The following is a 22652-nucleotide window of genomic DNA, read 5'->3' on the forward strand; positions in this document are numbered from 1 at the left end:
GGGCCGTCACGCCGTGGTGTGGTGCCTGGCAGTCTGCAGCGGAAAGCCCAGCCAGCCGCTTTCGCCCTGTAGGCTGGCCGCTCCGTTCACGTCCCCGGCCGGGGATGGCCATCTCCTCAGTCTAGGGAGCCACGCCCAGGTCACCGGCTCTTGCGATCGCGTCCGGGGCCTCAGCCGGAGTTCCTCTCACGGCAGGTAGCTGTTTAACGCTAGTGGGGGTGAAATTATGCGCTTTTACGATGACTATGGGGGATTGGGACGAGGAGCCTCTTTCAGTCACGTCCTCTCAGGCTGCCATCTTGGCCACGCCCCGTGAAACTGAATTTTAAGAACCTCCTGGTGGTGGGGCGAGAAGAACAGGAGCTATGTAAACCTTTAGTTAGGGCCCATTACTTATTAAAAACATCCATTAACATTGAACCTTGCTTGTTAATTGTCAATAAGTCGTACCATCGATGGCTCCTAACTAGGCTCTGTTTCAGTTTGATTAATTTAACATTGGGGGATTATCAAGGTTGGTGTAACCCCGAAGATGCCGAACCCTGCCAATGTGATAATTTCTCCCCCCAAAACACACTGCATTTTATGATGTTTTGTGACTTTTTTCCCCATATTCGCATGAGATTTTTGTTACCTATTTTGAGAGGAAGGGGTTTCACTCAGGTTAGACCAGAGCTAGTTTTCTTCAATCTTTGTGTAACCCTGGTGATAATTTTAACATTGCATATTTTTTGGTAGCAGCAGTGAGGATTGAGAATAAGAGGAATTTGAGGATGATGCCACCTTAATCTATCGTTTGTGGTCTACTGCTATCGTCCGGTTAAGGGGTCTGAATTGGTGATAGGGTTTTTATGAATTGAAATATCGCCCATGTATTTTAATTGTCATGCCTAAAGATTTGTAACATTCTTTATGTGTGTGTTCTGTGTTTGTACTTTTATGATTTTAAGTAATCAAATAAAGTGGATTGACTGACTGACTGATAAGCAGAAACCAGAGTTTCAAAGATTGGGAGACCTGGAAACTGATCCAGGAGTCTGGAAGCAGACATTGACTCAGCGGGCATGACACAGCATTAGGAACTGTTGCAGAAGGTTAAGCCTGGGTCAGTGCGGGGAGGTCCAGCCAGGCCTGGGTGCGGCTCATGCTCCCTGCAAAAGCTCCCCCACCACAATACCCTCAGTGTTGTTAAGTGTTGTCCAGCAAGCATCAACTCCAGCTACTTGTATAAATTTGCTTCGACAATACAACAACCAACAACTTCTATTGAGGTTGGAGAAAATTCTAGATGCCACAAAACTAGCAAAAAAACAAGGAGGAGGTAAAACACACGAAACTGACAACCAAAAACGAAGGAATTCAAGACCCAGTGTCAGACACTGAAGGAGGCTGACTTAGTATATGGTTCACACTTATTAAGTGATGCGCCTTGCACTAATCCAGACAACCCTTATGGTGATTTTAATGATCTTTGATAACATTTGGAAGCTCTCAAAGTGGTATCTGTGGAGTGCAGCTTTCTGGCTTATCTTGGAGGAGTGTAAAGCAGCTTGTTTTACCAACTTTAATCAAAAGTGCAAGTTAAATGAAAAAGAACCACACAGTGTTTATATAAAAGTAATTCTATTTATTACACTACATTCACTAACACATTGGTATATCTCCTACCCGGAGATATCAACTCAAGGTAAGTAGTACAAATATACACTGGTCTAAAGGGAGAAACCAAACCATATATTAAGAAGGTGGGATGCAAACTGCAAAGGAGAACAGGACTTTGATCAGAAGACCCAGAAGAGCCAGGGATACAAGGAACCATGCAAGGTAAGTACCCAGGAACCCCACGGAGGCTGTCTGCAGAGTGGAAACACAGCAGCGTGCCCAATGAAAGTCAATGGAGAAGTTGCGGTTGCAGTTTTAAAAAAGAAGGCCACTTTCCGGAGGGCCCTGAAGAAACCCTTTGGAAGACAGAAGGTTGGAGAACAACCCCGACAATAGATGCCCCAGGAACCAGGTTACCTGCACCAGGGACGCCAGGTGCATAGGGATTAAATGACATCAGAACCTGCAGTAGATAGCAACAGGAGACTTCAAAGAAGATGCCTCAGGAGAAGACTGTGAAGGAGTTCAGTGGAATCCAAAGGTGGATTCTGAAAATGAAGAACCTTCAAGCAGAGGGGACAGAGTCTATGCCACTCAGAGGGGACCAGGAGTCACGAAGCACCATGCCCACCAATGTCGATAGCTCCTGAAGAGTCGACCGTGACCTTGTCGATGAAGCTGTGAGGACCAGGCGATGCTGAGGAAGACCAGAAGCCTTTTGCAAGCTGTCCCTTGTTGGATGTCGGTGTCTAGGTGGTCGGTGAGTGACGGGAGCACCAACAAGCCTTGATAGCTGCAACTGGTGTGGAAGATGAGAAGAATGAAACACTGGGACCAGCAAATCCAAGGGACTCACCAACAGCAAGAGAGTCAGAGGAGGCCCCAAGCAAGCATGGGAGCCCACGGAAGCAAGAGAAGATCATCAGAAGGACACACAGGCCGAATCACAGGAGTCGCTAGGGGACCCCAAGCAGCTCATCAAAGATGGAGGACCACGGTGCAGAGGATGCAGTGAGGATGCTGATCTTCGAGGAAAGATGTGCTGAAGGCTGGAGCTTCTTGTAGCCTGAAGATCTCTGGAGGTCAGAGCCACAAGCCTTGACAATTCAATGCAGTGCACAGGGCCTGACAAGAGATACTGTCCTAAAAATTACTGAGAAGACTCGTCAGGCCTCTAGGGAGCTGCAGAACTACCACTTGTGTTGCTGGCCCTCGGGAAGTCCATAGGACGTCAGGATTAGCAGACCGGTCAGCTTTGCTGCAGTGCCTGCAGATGCAGGGGAGTGACTCTTTTACTCCAAGGGAGATTTCTTTGGGTGTTCTTGATGCCAACAGATCTGTTGAAGAACCTGGATGAAGCACAGACAACAAAGACGACTTGAAGAAAAGCTAAACCAGGAGTAGCAGGAGTCTTCCTTGATGCCGTCTCGGTTCCAGTCTAAGTCCAACAAAATCCAAGAGTCCAGACAATTGAAGAGCGGCCCAATTTCAGGGTTGAGTCTTGTCCCACGACAAATCTGAGGCCCCACTCACAGGGGAGCCCTTAAGTACCCTATGGAAAGGGGTGTAACGACTAGGGGGTCCCACCCAGACGAGGGGCTGGACAGAGGCGAGGATACTCCCATGTGCTTTGTCCAGTTTCGCACCAGAGCGGGAACCAAGGTTTCCTGAAGTTGTTCAAACTGGAGTATGCATTGAGGGTACCAAAAGTGCTCTTCGAAGTAGTCTGGTGGCGCTAGCAAGTGCCTCACTCCAGCTCAATACACTAAGTCCTGTCTGGGAGGCGGTCACACCTCTCTGTGACAGGGAACCTATTGTTCTACCTTCCCCGCTCTAGCTTGGCTGAGCAGCAGAAGGGCAGAATTGTGTCTGTGGTCAGCAGCAGCACTAGCCTGCTTGCAGACCCAGAAAGGCTGTTACCTGGAGTACAGGGGGGTCCCCTAAGGAGCCGCCCAGTAAATGGGTTCATACTTCCAATATCAGAATCAGTGTTCCAACATGTTTGATACAAAACATGACCAGATTCGGTGCAGCCACTATTCAGTTAAACATCTCGTAATGACTGATGTACATTATATGTCTAAAAATGGCTGATCACACTTGCAAAGCCTGGCGAATTTACTCCAGGGTTTGTAGGGGTGTCCTGCTCATGCAGGGGCACCCTCCCACTTGTAACCAAGCACCCTGTCCTCAGGACTGAAGAGCCTGCCATAGGGGTGAGTTATAGGTTTTAAGTGAAGTAACCTAAGATATAAGGAAACATGTGTATCGTCAGAGATGCAAGCACCAACTCATGCAGGCTGCAATGGCAGGCCTGTAGTCGCAGTTTAAATGGACTCATATGGGCGGCACAATACGTGCTGCATCTCATGAGAGACCCCTGGAGTACCTATGCCCTAAGTACTGCAGTACTATATACTAGGGACTTACAAGAGTACACCAGTAGCCAAATGTGGAGGTACTAAAGTACTTACCATGTCAATTTAGGGGGGAGAAAGTGCAGTTGCTGAGGTCCTGATTAGCAGGATCCCAGCAGTCTAAATCAAAAACACACTGACACCGGGCAAAAAGTGGGGGTAACTGTGCTAGAAGGATTCGGCCTTCCTACAGGCAGAGAGGAAATTGTGATAAGGCCCCAAAAAAGGCAAAAATAATGGACTTTTAAAAAGTGCTCCGTAGGGGGTGCCATCTCTTCACTTCAAGAGGCTTAAGAGCTAGGTAACGTCAATCTATCCCTTGAGTAGGAGCCTTCTATCAACAAAACCGAGCACAAACAGCATTCACAACAATCGCAGTTAAGAGTTCATCCTGGATAAACAGCACAAGCGGGCTGGATATGATCCCAGAGTTTCAAACTCCATTAGACACTGGCTCCTTCAGTAACCCACAGGTAAAATCACCAGACCATCCTTAGCTGTTAGTAGAGGCTTTAGTCCACGTGCAAGAAAACTCAGAGCAGCACCAGCCCATGCCACTACAGTCTCTCAACATAGTCACGAGTCACCAATCAAATCATCTTGATAAAGCAGTGCTAGAGAAAGACCAGATGATTCAGCGGTTTGGCGAGAGATTCTCTTAAGCCCGTTTGAACAGCTGCAGGCATCACCTCTTGACCAGCCAAAAGTTCCGACCTGGCTATCTTGTAGAAACAACTACAACATTTTGCTCACCCCAATCAAACTATCTCAGGGAGGATACATTACTCATGAAAAAGGGAGTTACCACAAGACAAATACCAAGGAGTACATCAAGGAATCCCCCACAACAGAAATAAATGTAGCAAATGGGGCACATGGGTTACAGGAGGAACCAAACACCCCAATTACACTATCTCAGAGAGGCTACATTACCCATGAAGAAGGGAGTCACCTCAAGACAAATATTAAGGAGTACATCAAGGAATCACACATATTAGAAATAAATTGAGCAAATGGAGCGAACAGGGCACAAGGGTTACAGGAGTAATCAAACAAAAGGTAAGAGGCCCAGACAGAAAGGCCAATTGCAGAGCCTATTAATCAATCATCAGATTCTTTCATCTGACAACAGCTGCTAAGCACGTTTTTTGCATGGTTGCCCCCACTTTCTGCCTGATGTTGATGCTCTTTTGACTAAGTGTGCCCTGGGTTCCTGCCAACCAGGTACCCAGAGTCTCTGTTCTTTCCCTAAAACGGTAGTGTTGCACATCCAATTGGCAACTCTCTGGCCACATGTAAGCCCCTTGTAAAAGGTACCATTGGTACCAAGGGCACTGTGACCAGGGAAGGCCTCTAAGGGCTGCAGCACATATTGTGCCACCCTTAGAGGCCGTGTACCCTGACACACACATACTTCCATTGCAGGCAGCGTGTTTTGGTGCAGAACAAAGTGAAGAGTCGAAATGGGACACATCCCTATGCCTAAGGCATAGGTCATCCACCCCTCTAGCTGGGTGCGCTATGCCACTGGTGAGGGTACAGGTGCATGAGCCCTGTACCATTACAGTGTCTAAGTCCATTCTTAGACATTGTAAGTGCAGTAAAGCTATAAAGAGTATATGGTCTTGTAGTTTGTCATTACAAACTCCACAGCACCATAAAGGCTTTACTGAAAACTGGGAAGTTTGATATCAAACTTCTCAGCACATTAAACCCTCACTGGTGTCGGTGTGGGATTTAATGCAAAATGCACTCAGAGAGCATCTTAGAGATGCTGTTTGAAAAACGACCTGACTCTAGTGTCCAGGCTGACTGGCTGCTCGCCAGCTGCCATCCCCAGACACGTTTCTTGACCCCTGGGTCAATAGCCTCTCACTCTCATGGTCCTGAAACAAAGCTCATCCTGGGCAGGGATGCCAAGCCACTCCCCCAGGATGGGCAGGTCCACGAAGGGGAAGCTTCAAATGCTTGCCGCCTTTGTGAGCTGACCCAGCCATTTGCTGTTCCCAGCAACTGGCCACCACTGGTTCTGACCCCCACTTTGGGCGGCAGAATCGGCGGGAAAACCAGTTGAGGAAGGGAGGTGTGCCCACCTTTGCCAACTCCACCCCTCAGGTGGGGGAGGCGAGGTGAAGCACAACCCTCAGTCCCTGTCATCTTTCAGATGGGGGGACCCAGCCAGCCAGAGTGAGGCTTATGCCCCCCTCTCACTGCAAAGTGGCATAATAGGAGGTGCACCCACCACAAGGAAGGGACCCATTGGTCCCAACCTTTACCTACCTGAAGCACCCCTAAATTTAGTATTTAGCGCCAACCCTGAACCTTGCCTCCTCAGACAAGAAGAAAGAAGAAGTAGGACGAAAAGCCGTGCTGAAGGAAGAAAAGAAGATCACCCACTGACTTGTTCCCAGCCCTACCAGCCTGTCCTGACCTCGACCTGCTCCTGTCACCAGCCGCTCCCAAGAAATGGAGGACCTGCTCTGCCTCCCTTACCAATATTTTGTCTCCCTTGAGCACCGGATTTGCTCACCAACAGACTCTGGCTCCGGCCAAATACGCTAGCCTGCACCACTCTGCAGCCGATGCCCATGGCCCGAGTTCGAGTGGCCCAGCACCATGAGGAGGTCTCTCCGGCAATCTTGACCTGGTATCTGGTGATCCCTGACCTACCTCAAGTCTCTCAATGACACCTGCAGCCCCTTTCAGGAGGATCCCCGAACCGTGACTGGAGCTGGTAAGGAAAACCCGACGCCAAAAGACACCCCTGCACCCGTCGCCAAACGGCCTTGGATGGCCCAACTGACGGTGTACCGGCATCCCCCGCCATCCCAACTTACCTCTCCAACCAGTGGTTACCTCCAGAAGAACTTCGTGCCAGAGTCTGCAGTGTTTGTTCTGACCGGAGTTTCCCCATTGAAAACTACAGGGCTCCCAATGTCGATCCAGTACCCTGCACCCAGCCGCCCCAGTGCCGCTGTGGGTGAACTTTGTGTGCTGTTCTGGATCCCCCTTTGCCCTGAGCTAAACCCCAGGAGCTTTGGTCCCACAACTAAATGGCGTGCCCGTGAGCAGCCACCAACCGTAGGCCCCCTATCCCCCATTGGATAACATTGGGCCTCAGCACTCTGCACCCGGCTGCCCTAGTGCCGTTGATGGTGTTCTTTGAGTGCATCCTCAACCCTGGTTCTAACCCCAGAAACCCAACTCCCGCAACCAAGTACTCACCTTTAAACTGATAACTTAATTTCCTCCCATAGGATTGCATTCACTGCTTTTCTGTGAAAACACAAGAAACGGTGTTTACAAAAACGCAGTTACGTACCTTTTAACTAGGAAATGTCCCAGTGTCATATCTAGGCATATCACACTGAGCAGAAAAAGTAATCTGAAAAATAATCTAAAATGTAATCACAAAGTAACTGAAAAGTAATTTCAACTGTTTCTGAACATTTGACCTACCATTCAACTGCATTCAACTGTACTATATTAGAAAAGTACTATTTTACTTACCTGCACCAATTCGGGCTTGGTTCTAACAAATAAAGTACAACAAAGAACTATTTTTATTCAAAACAATGGTCAGAGTTCAGTCTTTAAGTATCTGAAATAATTTCTTGCCTGAGTGTGTACAATAACTGCACTAGCAATCCACATACAGGGAATCAAACTAAAACTGTACTCAATGAACACCATGATAATAAAAGTGCAAAAGGATCTAGCAACCATCTACCATGCATGCATGCCACTGCTCCTCTAAAATAGAGAAATCTGCCACGGTTTGCATCATAATGACAGAATCATTGGGGGAAATGAAGGAGACTTTCAACACATCCCCCACGGCTAACCAGCGGCTCAACAATATTCATCGCAGTTGCAATAATCAGTCAGCACGAGATCATACTACAATTTCCACACAGATGGATTTTGGAACTGAAGTAACTTCACAGACAGAGTTGACACAAAAGAAGGAAGCATTAAACATCTCCTCAACACATCAAGGTCTAACAGAAGAACTAGCAGACGTTTCTACGAACACTAGCTCACATACCACTCTCACGAAGAGGGAATGCAAAAACTTGAGAAAAGCCAGGGAAAAGTAAAGGCAAAAAACAGAGCACTTACACACCATCTATCCAAACGCAAGCCCTTGCTAGTAAAAGCGACAAGAAGACAGCCACAGAATTGGTAGAAGGTACCATACCTGCAGACCCTCAAGCAATTCGCTGAAATAGGGACAAGCAGCCAGTCACAGACCCACTCATAGAACTGGCCAAACATACAATTCTGCTAGTACTCTGTATCTAATATTTGAGTGTCTAGAACCACCCGAGCCTTCGATGAAAAAGGTAAAGTCGACCACCTTGCTTCCAGAACATAAGCACGTTTACAACCTTCACAGGTGGCCTCTGTTACCAAAACAAAGAACTCAGCTATGAACTGTAGAAGCAAAGTCTCATTGGTAAGATCTCAATTAATCACAGAACCAGTATTAAGTGTTGCCCAGAACAGCAGGAGGTCTTACTACATCGAAAGGCCTGAATCATCACATGGGCAGGCCACATGGCCAGAAGCAAGTAGACCATTAAGAAGAACCATTGAGGAAAGCCCCCACACAGACTTTCAAAGAACCTCTCAGTATCGAATTGAGTCAACCACACACACCACAAAAATATACCTAGGGCCAACAGAGGAATCAGGAGTGACCCCCACACAGGGCAATTGGAGACAGGCATGGGACTTCCCAAGCAAGGATGATGCCAAGATTGATCTGATTCCACATTACAAAGCGATGGGCGCTCAAGACATTTTAAATTGAAGTGCAGTACTAAGACTACTAGAAGCAATGCCAGGCTTAACCCACATCAGATCCAGAAACATAGAAAAAATTGAGTTTAAACCAAATCCTGAGCATCCAGGGAACAATGTCACAATGACTACTTGTTTAGATGAAACCATAGCAGCACACGTATAGCAGAACAGGGAAACCTTTGCATTATGGGGCATTGAGATAACGAAAGCAGAGCCAATACGCTACTCCAAATCAACACAAAGCATGCTGAAGGGGGCAATAGGCCCTGCTTACTGGATATTAATAAAAGAAGGACCACAAATAATGAGGCACCTTTTTGCCATAAGCCCAATACAGCTAACAGTCAACCCAGATGATTATCAGGCAGTTGGGCCCGCAGTGGCAGATACAACAGAAAAGCATGAGTGAGGCCTGCAGGCTGTTCTCCTCCAGCTCACCTCTGCAAAATCTGCTCTTGGAACATGAATGGCTTAAGCAGCAAGGCAGGCGAGGACAATTTTATACAATTTCTCTCAAAACACGAGGTTCTGCTACTGCAAGAAACCTGGCACCTTATGAACACACCAATAGTGGGATTCAAGGATTACCAAAACACAGCCATTAAAGAAGCGAGGACTGGCAGAGCAAAGGGCTTTCTATCGATCTACATTTCAACTGACATACTTTGGGCTCACGAAGAGGGGGATATGGACACAACATGGATGCAGTGTGTCAAGTTTGAAGTAGCACCTCATCTCACACTGATAATCCTGAATTTATACATACCCTCAGCACTAAAGCACAAAGCGGAAACAATTCAGTCCTCGATAGGGACACTCAAAGCCCTGAAGTCCACATATCCACAAGCAAGCATAATATTGTCAGGGGACTTCAATATGAACTTACTACAGGGCTCTGAAAAGAAACTACCAGGCCAATTACAGGAACTGCTGTGCAACCAAACAAGAAGTGATCCTTCTGGCAAAAAATGCATCTCTGCACTTGAGGACCTGAGCTTTTTCATACTTAATGGACATAGTCCATTAAACCCCCAAGCAACCTTCATACGAGTAACTGACAGGGCTTGGGCAACCATAGATTTTACTCTGATAGATCTAGACTTGTTCAACCGCATCTTAATCTTCAATATAAAATGAAGATTAGACGGCAACTGTTTTGCCCAAATCTTTACCCTGGACTTTATTCTCTCCAGGGCTCAAGAAGCATGGGGGTCTTTTAGTTGCATAGCCATTCAATCTAAGGCACCTCAAATGCAAGGGAGAGACAACAGAGGCAATAATGTAGACAAGTGGACTCTGGCATAGGTTTAGGTGGCACTCCCAGTAACCTTAAAACTTTTGATCAAATCACATACCAAAAAAATAATAGGAAATAACTTAACTTAATAAAGAACTCAGAAGTGCTCGCTGACGAGGACATCAACCAAGCCAAGATTCAATCGCTAAAATTGCTAAAAATTAAACAAACCTACAAAAAAGCGAACAGGGTGGTAAAACATAAATACAATGAGGGAATCTGGATGAAACTGCTACACTCAAACCAGCAAAGAAATTCAAAACACTTTTGGGCCGAAATAAACAACTTGGCAAATGGCCACAGCCGGCATTACACCTCTGATATCACGGAAGCCATTTGGACAAACCACATAACCACTGTTTACTACCAAGCGGCTCAGGCCAGTTCACCATCAAGACATGCAGAGCCTCGCAGGGTCCAACCAACTCTGAAAACACGAAAGGTTGACCAATTACAGATAGAAAAAAAGCAGGCAGTTTATAACTACCCAGACTCCTCGGAAGCTGTTCCGGCAAACTACATCATTACCAAAAACAACCTAGTGATTCAGGCCAGTTCTTCACCAAGAGACGCAGAGCCTTGCAGGGTCCAAACTACTCTGAAAACATCCAATGTTGACCAAATACAGATTGTTCAAAAGCAGGTTGTTCATGCCATTAAAAAACTCAGGACCGAGAGGGCACTATGGCCAAATGGCCTCTCAAATGCTTTATTGAAAAAAAGACCCTAGCTTCTGGTCAACACATTTAACCCCCCTGTTCACCTAGGCACTGAAAACACGTATCATCCCAAACTCATGGTGAGGCAGTATATTTCAGCTGAAATATAAATCGGGGAGCGCTTAAATCCTAACAACCACAGATTAATTGCCCTAATAGATGTGAATGATAAGATATATGCTTTGAATCTGCTGTCCGAATTAGAAGACTGGGTGACCAGTACAAACCAACTCCCCAAGATACAAACTGCTTCCAAGTAGGAATGAGCACCTTAACCAACCTGTCAGCTGTCACTCTTTTGGCCAAGCAAGCCATCATCAAAACTAGCAAATTCAATGCTTGTTTTATCAGCCTCAAAGCAGCCTTCGACAAGGTCCGAAGGGCCATGTTATGGAAAAAGATGGCATTATTGGGAGTGCCTGCGAAATTGTGGGATGCGTCTTGGCACCCTGCCTGTTCAATATCTATACAGTAGACCGAGAGAACCACCTATGCCAAGAACAGGTAGACCCCCCCAGGTTGGGCAACAAACCAATAAGAAGCTTGCAATTAGCTCATGACATTGTTCTGTTTAGTAAAACCGCAATAGGCCTGCAGCGGTTAATTGCTCAATTACTGGACTTCATCACAAATGCATGTTTGAACCTTAATTACAACAAAACAAAGGTCCTATGCTTTTCAATAGCACATAACAGACAACCCAGATTTACCTGGAGGGCAAACAGCAACGTTTTGGAACAGGTCACAACTTAAAAATATCTTGGAGTGCATTTAGATCGCTATCTGAATTACAAACAGCAAGCACAATCCAGGCAAGTAAAGGCAAATAAATTGTTGTTCACATTCAAAACCTTGCAACAAAAGTTAAAAGATTGTTCAACAAACCATCTTTTGCAGATCGTAGGAGCAAAATTCATCCCCTCCATAGCGTACGGCTTAGAATTCAAGAGCAAAGATGGCAAGAGTTTTTCTGTTCCAAGTGGACTGGCCCATAGGATCCTGTCGGTAGATATTCTGCCTAGAGCCTTGTCTGACCACTCACCAGTGGTTCTCACTTTTAGCATAGGCCCGGCCAGGCAGCCGTTTCGTTGGCGTATGTCTGGATGGCATCTGACGCAGGAAGACTATAGGGCCCACATGGCAAAAGAATTAGATCACTTCCTGGTATCCAACGTAGGCTCCGTGGATTCTCCAACTAGCCTGTGGGAGGCCTTAAAGCCCACTATGCGGGGGGTAGACATCTCTTGGTGTGCAGCGGCCCGCAGAGAGCGGCGTAAAGAGCTGGTGCGACGTTAGGCGGAATTGGAGACCTTAGAGCACAGCGGTCGGGAATTGGATGGGGGTCCCGCCAGGCGACGGTTAATTCTTGCCCAGCAACAATACGCCGCGGTGCTGATAGATGAGGCGCAACAGGCTTGGCTGGCCACGCGTAGTCGGGTGTACCACTGGGGGATAAATCGTGCAAAATGCTACACCGCCTGTGTCAGGGCACACTACACACCCAACCGCTGCCCCAAATCATAGACCTCTGGGGGAGCCCATACTTGAACCCCCGGCGATTGCGGATAGTTTCGCCACATATTATGAGGAACTTTATGCGCCGCGGGAAAGCTTTCCGGCCGATATGATCCAGCGCTCCATTGACGACCTTCCCCCGCGGGCGGTGTCGGACGAAGTACGAGATTTGCTGGACGGGTCGCTGACCGATGATGAAATAGGTACGACTTTGGGTGAGCTGAATTCCGGTAAGGCGCCGGGGCCAAACGGCTTCCCCTGCAAATTCTTTCAGAGGTTCTATGTGCAATTGGGCCCACAGCTCCGGCCAGTAATGGAGGAGGCACACGAGCGGGGGTTCTCCCGGCGGATTGGCGACATGCGGGGGTGGTGGTGTTTCTGAAGCCGGGCCGGCCCCCGTAGAGTTATGCGTCCTACCGCCCGATATCATTGTTGAAAACGGAGGCTAAGGTTCTGGCCAAGGTTCTGGCCAATAGGCTTAAGCCTCACATTGCGGAGCTGGTCCATCCAGATCAGGCTGGCTTCATGCCTCAGAGGGCTACTCGCCACAATATCCGGCGCGCTCATGTCGCGATCTCTGCGTGGAGAACCTTGGGGGAACGGGCTGCTCTCTTTCTGGCAGACATGGACCGCGCCTTTGACTCCCTGAGCTGGACCTACTTGTTCGCCTTATTACAGCGCCTCAATCTAGGTCCGGGTTTCTTGGCGCACGTGCAGCTATTATATACTGATCTTACGGATTCAGTGCGTGCTGGGGGAGCGATCTCCCGATCCTTCTCGGTTCGACGGGGGACGCGTCAGGGCTGCCCGCTGTCCCCCTACTTGTTCGCGCTCGCTATGGAGCCACTAGCGGCGTGGGTGCGCATTGACGTCCAACGTAAGGATTTCCGCTGGTCCGTGGGCCTGGCGGACAAGATAGCGCTATACGCTGATGATGTGCTGTTTTTTCTTACGGATGTTGACCGTTCGGGTCCGCGGCTGCTGCGCATTCTGCAAATTTTGGGAGAAACATCGGGCCTATACATAAACCCAGCTAAGTCTACGCTGTGGGTGCTCGGTGGGCGGGGACGGGTTGGGGAGTGGGCCTCGGGCCTCCAGATTGCATTGGAAGGGGTGACGTATCTGGGGGTATACTTGTCAGAGGAGGCTACGGTTTCCCGGGAGCGCAACCTTACCCCTTTGTGTGATCGTGCGCGTGAGAATAAGAAGGTATGGTCCCGTATGCCGTTGACTATCGACCATTTTTAAGATGGTTACCCTTCCTCGAATTGTTTATCAGCTACAAAACCATCCATATCGGATTCCACCGCGTTGGTTTCAGCAAGTCAACTCGGCGCTAAGTGGATTCTTGTGGGAGGGGGGGGATTGCGCGCGCGTGGCATTGCGGACCTGCTTCCATTCTACCTATACTGGGGGATTGGTCACGTCTGACGTACTTTCCTATTATCAGGCTGCGCATCTGCTGGTTTTGAATGACTGGTGGTACGGAGACAGAGGTGACCTGGCATATGCGGTTGAGCGATTCCTCATGGGATCGGCTTCGGTCCACACGCTACTGTACTCAGCAGCGCTTCGGCGATGTCTTCCCTCAGCCACGCAGGTGGTGTTTTATGTTTGGAGGCAGGCGCTACATAGGATGGGGTGGTGGAACGTGCTCACCCAGGAAACTCCTCTTTGGCATAATGGTCGCCTGCCTCACCTGTCCGGGCTCCTGGGCTTTTGAGGATGGGATGCAATAGGTATTTCCTCGCTGGGGGATGTAATGACGGGATGCTCCCTAAAGTTGTTTCAGGACTTACAGGACGAGTTTGGGATTCCTCGCTCCCAATTTTTTTAATATCTTCAATTCCGTCATTTTCTTACGCCCTACCTGACTGCCCTAGAGCAGCTCCCAGACTTCAGTCCGCTTGAGGCTAAACTGTTCATGGGTGAGTTGCTAGACAAGAAAATCTCACGCATCTACCAGACACTGGTCCACCATTGCTCATCCGACTTACTTAAACGTAAGACTGTATGGGAGTAGGACGTTGGGGAACTAGGAGAGGAGGACTGGAACGAACCACTGGCAAGTCAGAGGACTGATGCAATATCCACTCGCTTGCGCTTAATCCAATTCAGGTATCTACACCGCACATACTTTACACGACAGCGCTTGTGGCGGGCGGGTATGGTGGGCTCCCCGGAATGCCTTAGGTGTGGCTCGGATGTGGGCACACTCCTGTATACTACTTGGGGTTGTTCAGCACTACAGAGGTTCTGGGTGGGGGTTTTTCAGTGCCTATCGGAAGTGTTAGCCTGGGTGCTTCCTCGGTACCCCAAATTAGCGTTGCTACATGTCATGGAGGGTATTGGGGGCAACAGGTATAAGCGCCACCTTCTGATTTTGGTCCTCACACTGGCCAAACAAGACATTGCCAAAGCCTGGAAGGCGCCCCAGGCCCCTCCTGTGGCTGCTTGGAGGAACGGCATGGACTTCTGCATGGGACTGGAGCAGCCTATATTTCTGGCCAGGGGGTGCTCTGGCAAGCACTATAACATTTGGAAGAAAGGGCCAGCTACCGAGGGCTGGACTTGGACCCTCCGCCAGATTGAACTGCCCTCCCATCGCCTTAATACCCGGACATTGGATGTAAGCGTGATGTGTCTTGCTTTGACTTAGTGCGTCTCTTGTACTTCTGTGCCTTCTTTATTTCAGTGGCTGCACAATTGGGGGGAGTGGTGGGAGGGGGGGGGAGGGTTCCTGTAAAAGTCTGCATATTATATTTTTGTTATGTTACTGGTTGCAGCAGTCTCCGGTTTTCGGAGCTATGCATCATATGTGCGCCCAGACAAATAAAATCTGTTTAAAAAAAAAAAAGATGGCAAGTGTTTGAACACTCTACCATCCGGCCTCTTTAAAAAACTGTTTGAGACCCCACAACATACATCACAAGCACACATTAGGCTAGAGTTTGGGCTATATAATCAGATCCCCGTTAGACAGGGCGTCCTAATAAAATATAACTGGAGAATGACAGCAGACAGAAACTCACTGGCCCACAAATGTTGGCTCAAAATAGAAAAACAGGCCAGTGCCAAGAAATCGGTCTTCACTTTATTACCAGTCAACTGTAGCCCTAAAATTAGAAGAGGCTTGGTACACCATAACAGAATACACTGCCTTCAAACGAGCGACCAGTAAAGTGGCCAGACGCCAATCATTTTTAATAGACAAAGCAGCCTTGGCGTACAAAAGCCAAGCGTGGGTGGTCTTGCCTACACACAAAGTTTTGAACCCCAACCATACCTGTTGTCACACTTCTCCGAGTCAAAGAAGCATGACTTGATGCTAACTAGGCCGGGAGTTTTTTCATCTAAAGACTTAACCCCAGCATGGAAATAGACCTGGCCCACCACAGAGGGCCGTCTCTGCCTACACACCATTGGAACAGTACTCCACTTGCTGTGCTTTGGCTCTGCGCTATTACCACTCAGGAAGAAACTACTACTTCCATCTCTAAGACAGTTGCAAATAAGGTCATGTTGGCCAGCCGTTATTAAGATATTAGGAGGGTCCCTAGTACAGTTAGCATGCTAAGCTGTGAATTGTTTGCCCTAGTAGCCAATGAGTTGGAAAAACGTAGACAGATCAGGGGAGTTCTGGTCTGGCGTGGTAGAAGCTTTGACATTTGATTAAGATTCTCTGTACTGAAGAGACCCTTATAAGATCTTTTTGCCATATGCAAGTCAAACTGATCACTACGGCATTTTACGCTTCGGGTGCAATAGCACCTCACCCAAACAAATATATTTTAGCATGGCACCACTGGCTGTAGAACACTTTAAGAAAGGACTCAAAGGTATGTTTTAGAGGTTTTAAAATGTTTTTTACAAACATGCACACAATTGTGGTACGTCTCTTTTAAATTGTGCATTTAGCGCTCATGCTTTTGGTATTGCACATAAGCCAAGGAACATTTCCAGCTGAGGCCAACCTCACAAGGTGCAAACACCCACTAAAAGACTCACAGTTTTTTTCAGTAAAACACAGGTAGCCCCTCCCTGAAAAAAAGTGGACAGCTTACCTAATTGATTGAGCATTTCATGTGATCCCACCCGTCGCACCTTCACATTATCTTATGTAAAAATGCCCCTCCAAATGGATTTGTACTTTAATCAAAATTGTGCTTCTCAAACCGAGGAATAATTACCTGCTATTCGTACGCAACCGACCAATCTCATATAACATTGTTGATGTAACATGTATGAACTTTTCTCGGCTTGAATTATTTTTGGTTTAAGAAACTCAACTGCTGTTTGGATTGGAAAGGTTTTTATTAACCATAAACAATTAATTTATTATAATTACTAGCAGCCCGTCCCGACGTTGTCCGGGAGCAAAAGGCTGCTTCAGGGCCCCCGACTGCCCCGCAGAAGAGTTGTCTGTTCAAGTCCTACCCTGTTCATCTGATTTGGCCCACTTGTGTTATTTTTTTAATTCGTATGTATTGTTTTCCGCGTTTTATGTTGTCCGCAAGATGTGAGGAAAGTGTTGTGTCACCTGTTTAATCTTTTTTTTTTCTTTCAAAGGCTCTTTCAGTGTGTTCGTTTTTGTATTCCTTCAAAGAAGTTTCCCTTTTGTTTTGTCAATTGTGTGGTGAAGTCCTGGCAGTGCTCGAGTGATTATGGGCAGTTGTGTTATTTTCATTATTTGTATGTCTTATTGTAAGCGTTTTATCTTGTCCACAAGATGTGAGGAAAGTCTCGTAAATGCGCAGTTGGTTGCGTTTCTCCGTTATGAAATGTCGGCTTTTTTTGTTCGTGTTTACCCCCCTGTGATGTCGTTGGTCAATGGACAATGGTTAAAGACTTTCTTTTTGGTAAGCCGAAGTCGTGTGTGTTTCTTTAGAGCGTTGTGATTGGTGTGGTATGCGATTAATCCTGTCCCCTGTGTGGCGTCATTTGACACTCCTCGTCGATGGAAGGCCCGCCCGGTTTTTAATGCGAAGGCGTCAAAGTTGTCTGGGTAACTGCAACGAATGTGTGTATATTTCTTATAGCGCGCACCTCTGCTGTTATTGTATATTGGTGTTACCGTGCTGTATGTGTGAATTTAAATTTGTAAGCGTTTTATCTTGTCCGCAAGATGTGAGGAAAGTCTCAAAAATGCGCAGTCGGTTGCGTTTCTCCGTTAAGAAATGTCGGCTTTTTTGTTCGTGTTTACCCCCCTGTGACGTCGTTGGTCAATGGCCAATGGTTAAAGACATTATTTTTGGTAAGCCGAAGTCGTGTGTGTTTCTTTAGTGCGTTGTGATTGGTGTAGTATGCGATTAATCCTGCCCCCTGTGTGGCGTCATTTGACACTCCTCGTCTATGGAAGGCCCGCCCGGTTTTTAATGCGAAGGTGTCAAGTTGTCTGGGTAACTGCAACTAATGTGTGTATATTTCTTTTAGCGCGCACCTCTGCTGTTTTTGTATATTGGTGTTACCGCGCTGTATGTGTGAATTTAAATTCATTGAAAGCGCATTTCCGGTGTATGTGTTGGGATTTGCAAATGTTTGTTAGAAATTCATTGAAAGTGCATTTCCGCTCTGTCTGCATATTGTGCGTTCTAAATTCAGTGAAAGCGCGTTTCCGCTCTGTGTGCATATGTAAGTGTGTTGTGAAGTCGCTTGGCCTATATTTGTTATTTGCACTTGGCTCGGCCCTGTAAACGCCCACATTTGTTGTTTGAGACGCCCACGACCACGCCCCCAAGGAACTACTTTACCACTCTTGGCGTTTTTGCTTTTTTAATGTATATGGTGTACATATCTATAGCCTATGTCCTTCTGCCACATTTCCCCTTTTAAATGGTGTATTGGGTGTAGTGTTTGGTACATTACTTTTGTAGTTTACCTGGCTCAAAGGTTTGTATTCTCTCTTTATAATAGTAGTATAGATAATAGTTATTAAAAAGCCAATTAAATGGTTAAGTCAGATTTTAATAAAGATAAAGGAATAGGTACTTTTAGAACACTACCTTTTCCCTGTCTAAAGGATCTGGAGGCCCATTTGCTCTTACACATCTGCTAGGCTGTAATTAGCATCTAAATAGGTGTAAATGTGTAAAGTGTCTCCCAGGAGTAAACTATAGGCTGACCTGAATGGCAGAGATGACTTTTGAACCAACATACTATGCAGGGTGGGAATGTTAGTTTCGATTTTGCAATTAATTTGTCAAATCCTTCTTGACAGGTCTGCTGGCGTTTTACATATCATACCTGGGGCGTACTTCAAAGGATGAGGAAAACTGTGCTTTGTTTTGTCAGATTTCTGTCTCTGAGTTTAATGGGGTGGGGGTACAGTGACTACCCCAAACTGGATTTTAGTGTTAGATGAGGCAGACACTAAGATTATCATAGTATACTCTCCACACACCCTAGTCCTTAGAAACCACATTTACTGTGGCCAAAGACTTCCACCATCTTGAAAATATCCAAGGCAGGTAGGTTTGGCCCTGATAACATTTACCCCATTGGTTAGGGCATGCCCAGGAGTCATTCCTACCCACTACATGAGCCAAACATAAATCTGTGCACCTCCAGGTGCTCACTTCAGAACACTCCTGTTATCAATCTATCTCTTTTATTGACTCCATTGTTAAAGTTGCAAAACTAGATCTTATAGTATCTTATAGTGTTAAAAGCCAAGTCCTTAGCAGAATACCATCATTCACATACTTAGGAATTTCTTTTGGCTTCCACATAAAGTGACATCATCTTTTATCAGTTAGAAGTCAACAATCTGTGAGGTCAATTTTAGAGGGGTTGATTTTGCCACTAAAATATGCTTCAAACCACCTACATCCATGTTAAAAATTTATGAGCTAAGGGCCATATGTAGGTAATCCAAATTTACCGATTCTAAAATACCAAATTTTACCGATTCGGGATTTCAGAATCTGTAAATGCTATGTAAGTATTGATTCAGTAAATGTTACCGAATCGGTAAAATTCGGTAAATACCGATTCGGTAATGCCCATTCATTCCTATGTGCCCCCCCCGAATCGGTAAATACCGAATCGGTAATAGGGCGTGCATATTCAAGGGTGGTAGGGTGTCACATTGACACCCTGTTGCACCCCCGAATCGGGCATGTGTGCACATGTGGCACACATACATGCCCTAAGGGCATGTATGTCTGCCACATGGCACTTTTGGAAAAGCAAAAATGTGCTTTTTCAAAGGTTTTCGATATTTACCACCAACTTTTAGTTGGTGGTAAATACCGAATTCTTAACTCAGAAATGCACTCACTTGAGTGCTCCCTACATTACGGATTCGTAATTTACAGAATCAGTATTTTAAGGATTCAGTAATTTACCGATTCCTTAAATTACCTATTCGGTAAATTACCGAATCCTTAAATTTGCCCCCTACATCTCAAATGCCTAATACCGGTCGGTAACTGCCGAAATTCGGTAATTTCGGCCGTTACCGACCGGTATTGGGCTACCTACATCTGGCCCTAAATGTTTTGCTATCGCTAGTTATGGGGCAAGTATTTGGTGATTCACGAATGTCTATAATTTGCAATCTAAAAACAATCATTTTTTTCAGTGACTTTTAGAAGTACCACATAGTTGCCCTGCCTGTATTTGTCATAAGGAGCAAAGGCCAAGTATATATAGAGCATGTTACTCAATTTCGGCATCTGATCTTCTGGATCTCAGTTTGTTGGAAGTCAGAGATGTCTTCAATGGAGCAGTCTAAAATTACTGTTTTTCTGTAGATCATGTCAGTAATATCCCTTGGCTTAATTGTATGTGGAATACTTTCAAAGCCTAGGACATCTGGATCTGTTTACAAATCACCCTGAAATCACCCAACAGGATGTAGGCTGGGTTTAAAGTCAATTTTTAGATTGTAATTGTTCATCGAGGGAGTAGTCTGAGTTACTGACATATACTGTTAGTTCCCACATACTTTTCAAAACTGTCCCTTTATTTAAGCACTACCCCTGGTTCATATCTCTAAACATAGGTCTCTGGCAACTCATTTTATATTAAAGACATGCACTTTCTTTTATGTTTTCCAAAGGTTTTTGGTTCCTTCTAGCATCTTTTACATTGCTTTTGTGATAATATCTCTAGACTTGTGATTTTCCATTTTATTTCCTTCTTTCAGTTTTTTTGGTATATTTATAAACAATATTTGGAAATGTCATTAAAAAAAGCTTAATTGTGCACAAAGTAGACATTGTCTTACATAGAGTGTTACAATTTCTAGTTCTCTAAATAACGGTTTGAACATCAGAAATTCCATACATTCATAATTTGCTATCTGCTTAAGGAATTTTTGATTGCTTTTAGATTTTGTTAATATGTATAGTGTTATCTATATATATTGTAAACTTATGTAATTTGTGTATTTGTTATTGTTTATCTATCTGCTTTCTTTTTATCTATCTGCTACCTTTTTACAAAAAGTGAATAAAGATTTGTTGATTGCATGACACTTTAGTAAATAGTAAAAAAACATACAATATATATATAGCAACAAGATATATAACGATCCAAAGGGATAAGTGTAAAATGTAAATAAAACCATACACAGATAAGACAATCCTCTTGTTGATTTTCATGTCCAAAATTTGTTGTAAACCTCACGTATTGGACAAGTTTGAAGTCAGAGCACGGTGGAATCTGTAACCATTGAGATCTGCCACCTCAATTGAGGTATTCCGCCTTGAACTTGGAATCTGATCCAGTTGGAGCACTGATTTCCAAGTTGTGTTGGATATTTAAGTTAAGTAGAGATCACTGAGGTATGTTGCTATCTGAGATATTTCACGAACTTAAACAAGCATTAGCAATGTCTACAGGTCTGGCTCATAAAAGAAAGTGTTATTTCAGTCATTGATGGGTTTAGGAAGTCATAATAAATGCACAATGTTACTCCTAGTTGCACGTATGCATTCGTTTATCCACCCACTGATGCATTCTTGCATTCACCTACTTCTACAACCACAATAAAACACACATTGAAATTCAACTAGCTATGCAAGAGAAATTAATAGACAAAAGTAGAAAAAAACCACGCTGCTTTCTAAACACAGACTATTTAACAACAAGGGGTGGTGATGGACAGAGTCTCTGAATTAAGCAGAATACTCTCACCCAGTCAAGAGATCAGGGCTAGATCCAACACCGTTTTTTAGCTCACTGCCCCATCCCAGCTCAGAACCTGGCTATATGCAAATTAGTCTGTTCCTGTCCCAGTGCATGATGGGAACAGGGCAAACCAAACTACCAAGCCAATTCTTACACTGGGAAGGAAACAAGCTTCCGGGGACCGGTTTCTGGCATTTCAGCCGTCGTCGGCCCAGCTTGCTTGAATCCTGATGGTGCAATGAGCAAGGGACTCACATCTGAGTATACTCTTCCACGCTTATGGTGGACAAAATATTTAACAACAAGGGGTGGTGATGGACAGAGTCTCTGAATTAAGCAGAATACTCTCACCCAGTCAAGAGATCAGGGCTAGATCCAACACCGTTTTTTAGCTCACTGCACCATCCCAGCTCAGAACCTGGCTATATGCAAATTAGTCTGTTCCTGTCCCAGTGCATGATGGGAACAGGGCAAACCAAACTACCAAGCCAATTCTTACACTGGGAAGGAAACAAGCTTCCTGGGACCAGTTTCTGGCATTTCAGCCGTCGTCGGCCCGGCTTGCTTGAATCCTGATGGTGCAATGAGCAAGGGACTCACATCTGAATATACCCTGCCACGCTTATGGTGGACAAAATATTTAACAACAAGGGGTGGTGATGGGCAGAGTCTCTGATTAAGCAGAATACTCTCACCCAGTCAAGAGATCAGGGCTAGATCCAACACCGTTTTTTAGCTCACTGCACCATCCCAGCTCAGAACCTGGCTATATGCAAATTAGTCTGTTCCTGTCCCAGTGCATGATGGGAACAGGGCAAACCAAACTACCAAGCCAATTCTTACACTGGGAAGGAAACAAGCTTCTGGGGACCGGTTTCTGGCATTTCAGCCGTCGTCGGCCCGGCTTGCTTGAATCCTGATGGTGCAATGAGCAAGGGACTCACATCTGAGTGTACCCTTCCACGCTTATGGTGGACAAAATATTTAACAACAAGGGGTGGTGATGGACAGAGTCTCTGAATTAAGCAGAATATTCTCACACAGTCAAGAGATCAGGGCTAGATCCAACACCGTTTTTTAGCTCACTGCACCATCCCAGCTCAGAACCTGGCTATATGCAAATTAGTCTGTTCCTGTCCCAGTGCATGATGGGAACAG

The sequence above is a fragment of the Lissotriton vulgaris genome, chromosome 10, assembly GCF_964263255.1.
Source record: "Lissotriton vulgaris chromosome 10, aLisVul1.2, whole genome shotgun sequence".
NCBI classification, from domain to species: Eukaryota; Metazoa; Chordata; class Amphibia; order Caudata; family Salamandridae; genus Lissotriton; species Lissotriton vulgaris.